This window comes from Salmo salar, chromosome 17 (assembly GCF_965601325.2).
Source record: "Salmo salar chromosome 17, fSalSal1, whole genome shotgun sequence".
Lineage (NCBI taxonomy): Eukaryota > Metazoa > Chordata > Actinopteri > Salmoniformes > Salmonidae > Salmo > Salmo salar.
This window is the reverse complement of record NC_138307.1, coordinates 74,496,619-74,501,618: the sequence shown is the minus strand read 5'-3', so window position 1 is coordinate 74,501,618 and position 5,000 is coordinate 74,496,619.

Sequence of the window (5,000 nt, the reverse complement as noted above, 5' to 3'; positions counted from 1 at the left end):
GAGAGAGCAACAGAATGAGACACAGGCAGAGGGGGAGAGAGAGAGCGACAGAATGAGACACAGGCAGAGGGAGAGAGAGAGAGCGACAGAATGAGACACAGGCAGAGGGAGAAAGAGAGAGCGACAGAATGAGACACAGACAGAGGGAGAGAGAGAGTAATGACAGAATGAGACACAGGCAGAGGGAGAGAGAGAGAGCGACAGAATGAGACACAGGCAGAGGGAGAGAGAGAGAGCGACAGAATGAGACACAGGCAGAGGGAGAGAGAGAGAGCGACAGAATGAGACACAGACAGAGGGAGAGAGAGAGAGCGACAGAATGAGACACAGACAGAGGGAGAGAGAGAGTAATGACAGAATGAGACACAGGCAGAGGGAGAGAAAGAGTAATGACAGAATGAGACACAGGCAGAGGGAGAGAGAGAGTAATGACAGAATGAGACACAGGCAGAGGGAGAGAGAGAGAGAGCGACAGAATGAGACACAGGCTGAGGGAGAAAGAGTAATGACAGCCCGGCTCAGAAAATTAAATGAAATTGTGACTGACCATGGAACACTCCACTCAGCTATTTACAGTTATCTGTTGTGGTTCTCAGTAATGAACCAATTGTCTGCTCTCAATGGAACTGTCACAGAGTTGTTTACCAGAGCCGTGACAAAGAACCGAGGGTGCCGCAGCAAAAACCATTAGGACAAAGAGGAATTGATGAAGGGAAGGAGGGAGAATGCTGAGGCTCGCACTGTCACGAATCTCAACATTCGTTTTTACTTGTTTTTCTGCAGTTGAACAAATAATGAATATTGATCATGTAATCATGGTGAATGGGCTATTTTATTTGCAATTATGTGGAACTGCAAATTGAGTGATTATTCATAGAAAATTACTGTGACAATGACTTCTTCTCATCACAATAGAGGTGTACGAGACAGGGAGGATAGGTGAACAGGCCTCCATTCACTAATGGTACAATGACGGTGCCCTCTACTGGTTGAAAATGGTGGTGCATCAAAACAACAACAGTTAAACGCTTGACGATCAGTCAGAAAGAAAAGCAAGATGTTTTTGTTTTTTGCTAATCTAGATGCTTATTCTCAAAATTGTGTTTACAGTAATCTGGCTTCCAACCACTTTGTCTTCTTCATCCTCATAGATCTTGGAATGTGGAGCCCATGCATGTTCATGAGAGACTGCTGGTGGAATCGGGAGAGGGGGAGGACTGTCGATGGAATAAGGAGAGGGGGAGGACTGTCGATGGAATAGGGAGAGGGGGAGGACTGTCGATGGAATAAGGAGAGGGGGAGACTCGATAGAATAGGGAGAGGGGGGAGACTCGATAGAATAGGGAGAGGGGGAGACTCGATAGAATAGGGAGAGGGGGAGGACTGCCGATGGAATAGGAAGAGGGGGAGGACTGTCTATGCAAAAGTTCAACTTCGTGTACTGTACGTGTGTGTGTTTGTGTGTGCATGTGTGTGTGTAGGCTACTGTGCGTGTGTTTTGTGTGCGAGCGGGCAAGACTGTCGGTGGAATAGGGAGAGGGGGGCAGGACTGTCGATGGAATAGGGAGAGGGGGAGGACTGTCAATGGAATAGGGAGAGGGGGAGGACTGTCGATGGAATAGGGAGAGGGGGAGGACTGTCGATGCAATAGGGAGAGGGGCTAGACTGTCGGTGGAATAGGGCGAGGGGCTAGACTGTCGGTGGAATAGGGAGAGGGGGAGGACTGTCGACGCAATAGGGAGAGGGGCAAGACTGTCGATGGAATAGGGAGAGGGGGAGGACTGTCGATGGAATAGGGAGAGGGGGAGGACTGTCAATGGAATAGGGGAGAGGGGAAGGACTGTTGACGCAATAGGGGAGAGGGGGAGGACTGTCGATGGAATAGGGGAGAGGGGGAGGACTGTCGATGGAATAGGGAGAGGGGGAGGACTGTCGATGGAATAGGGAGAGGGGGAGGGACTGTCGATGCAATAGGGAGAGGGGGAGGACTGTCGATGCAATAGGGAGAGGGGGAGGACTGTTGACGCAATAGGGAGAGGGGCAAGACTGTCGATGGAATAGGGAGAGGGGGAGGACTGTCGATGCAATAGGGAGAGGGGGAGGACTGTCGATGCAATAGGGAGAGGGGGAGGACTGTTGACGCAATAGGGAGAGGGGGAGGACTGTCAATGGAATAGGGAGAGGGGGAGGACTGTCGATGGAATAGGGAGAGGGGGAGGACTGTCGATGCAATAGGGAGAGGGGGAGGACTGCCGATGGAATAGGAAGAGGGGGAGGACTGTCTATGCAAAAGTTCAACTTCGTGTACTGTACGTGTGTGTGCATGTGTGTGTGTAGGCTACTGTGCGTGTGTTTTGTGTGCGAGCGGGCAAGACTGTCGGTGGAATAGGGAGAGGGGGAGGACTGTCAATGGAATAGGGAGAGGGGGAGGACTGTCGATGGAATAGGGAGAGGGGGAGGACTGTCGATGCAATAGGGAGAGGGGCTAGACTGTCGGTGGAATAGGGCGAGGGGCTAGACTGTCGGTGGAATAGGGAGAGGGGGAGGACTGTCGACGCAATAGGGAGAGGGGCAAGACTGTCGATGGAATAGGGAGAGGGGGAGGACTGTCCATGGAATAGGGAGAGGGGGAGGACTGTCAATGGAATAGGGAGAGGGGGAGGACTGTCGATGCAATAGGGAGAGGGGGAGGGCTGTCGATGCAATAGGGAGAGGGGGAGGACTGTCGATAGAATAGGGAGAGGGGGAAGACTCGATAGAATAGGGAGAGGGGGGAGACTCGATAGAATAGGGAGAGGGGGAAGGACTGTTGACGCAATAGGGAGAGGGGGAGGACTGTCGATGGAATAGGGAGAGGGGGAGGACTGTCGATGGAATAGGGAGAGGGGGAGGACTGTCGATGGAATAGGGAGAGGGGGAGGACTGTCGATGCAATAGGGAGAGGGGGAGGACTGTCGATGCAATAGGGAGAGGGGCAAGACTGTCGATGGAATAGGGAGAGGGGGAGGACTGTCGATGCAATAGGGAGAGGGGGAGGACTGTCGATGCAATAGGGAGAGGGGGAGGACTGTTGACGCAATAGGGAGAGGGGCAAGACTGTCGATGGAATAGGGAGAGGGGGAGGACTGTCGATGCAATAGGGAGAGGGGGAGGACTGTCGATGCAATAGGGAGAGGGGGAGGACTGTCAATGGAATAGGGAGAGGGGGAGGACTGTCGATGGAATAGGGAGAGGGGGAGGACTGTCGATGCAATAGGGAGAGGGGCTAGACTGTCGGTGGAATAGGGAGAGGGGGAGGACTGTCGACGCAATAGGGAGAGGGGGAGGACTGTCGATGGAATAGGGAGAGGGGGAGGACTGTCAATGGAATAGGGAGAGGGGGAGGACTGTCGATGGGAGAGGGGGAGGACTGTCGATGCAATAGGGAGAGGGGCTAGACTGTCGATGGAATAGGGAGAGGAGGAGGACTGTCGATGCAATAGGGAGAGGGGCTAGACTGTCGGTGGAATAGGGAGAGGTGGAGGACTGTCGATGCAATAGGGAGAGGGGGAGGACTGTCGACGCAATAGGGAGAGGGGCTAGACTGTCGGTGGAATAGGGAGAGGGGGAGGACTGTCGATGGAATAGGGAGAGGGGGAGGACTGTCGATGGAATAGAGAGGAGAGGACTGTCGATAGAATAGGGAGAGGGGGGAGACTCGATAGAATAGGGAGAGGGGGGAGACTCGATAGAATAGGGAGAGGGGAGCACTGCTGATGGAATAGGAAGAGGGGGAAGACTGTCGACGGAATAGGAAGAGGGGGAGGACTGTCGATGGAATAGGGAGAGGGGGAGGACTGTCAATGAAATAGGGAGAGGTGGAATAAGTGGAGTGGAGATATTGAAATTTAAAATGGAAGAAAAAATAGAGTTTATTTTAAACCCAAAGAGAGAGAGAGTCAGTCTGTGACGGGCCTCAGCTCAGTAGTACTTGTCAGTGTGATTTATTACAGTCAAATATCACAATACTGAGATACAGCACACACAAACTGTACAGACACAGACAAACACACACACACACACACACACACACACACACACACACACACACACTGTACATTCACAAACGAGAAACCGATCAAGAAGCAGGGAGAAAACAGAAACAGGGTTCTCAATCACTGAGGCTGAAACTTCAGCCAATCGTCAAATTGACCCTTAAACTGGCGACTTCCCAGTAAATAACATTGTCTTTAAAGAGCTCTATTCAACTCTGATTTCCACTGCCTCACCGATCAACAGAGATAGAGATTGTGACGGGTTCCCAAATGAAGACAAAGCATTTGTTCATTCTCAGAACTCTGGAGTTTAATCAGCGTGTCGGTACGGAACAATCAATCAGGATCCGTCAACCCTTAAGAGCATTCCCATCAGTCACTGGTTCTCTCTGAGGACCAGATATTCACACCACGGGGATGTGACAGCCTTGAGGGGGTGTGTGTGTGTGTGTCAGATTCTGGAGCCATCCCATTAGGTGTGTAATAATTCTGTTCAGGTAAATTAATTGTGAGGAGATCCTTTGACCCATAATGCAACGCTTCAGTCACCCCACATCATTTTCACTAAGCCACTGCATCTGTTTGTTGTAATGATTAAAACTGAACACGTTTTCTTAATCTCTTGAAATCATAATGTCCCTTAGAATCACTCCATCACTGCATTTTCTGGCTGGTTGGCATCCAATAAGAGGCTTTGCCGAGCAGAACAATCCAATAAAAAGTTATGAATGTTTAATCAGTGTTTATGCCACCTTTCACGTAACCTTCATGTGCCAAAAAATAACTAATTTTTCATCAAGACCAGCAATATTACTAACTTTCAGAATGACAAATGGGCTTCATCAAATACTTTCCAGCTGCATTAAAGTTCCCATTTGATATACAGTGCCAAAGATATCACATGCAATAACTTCAGATTTAAGGGCCATTGCCTAGTATTGATGTACTGCTGGACTAAGAAAAGTT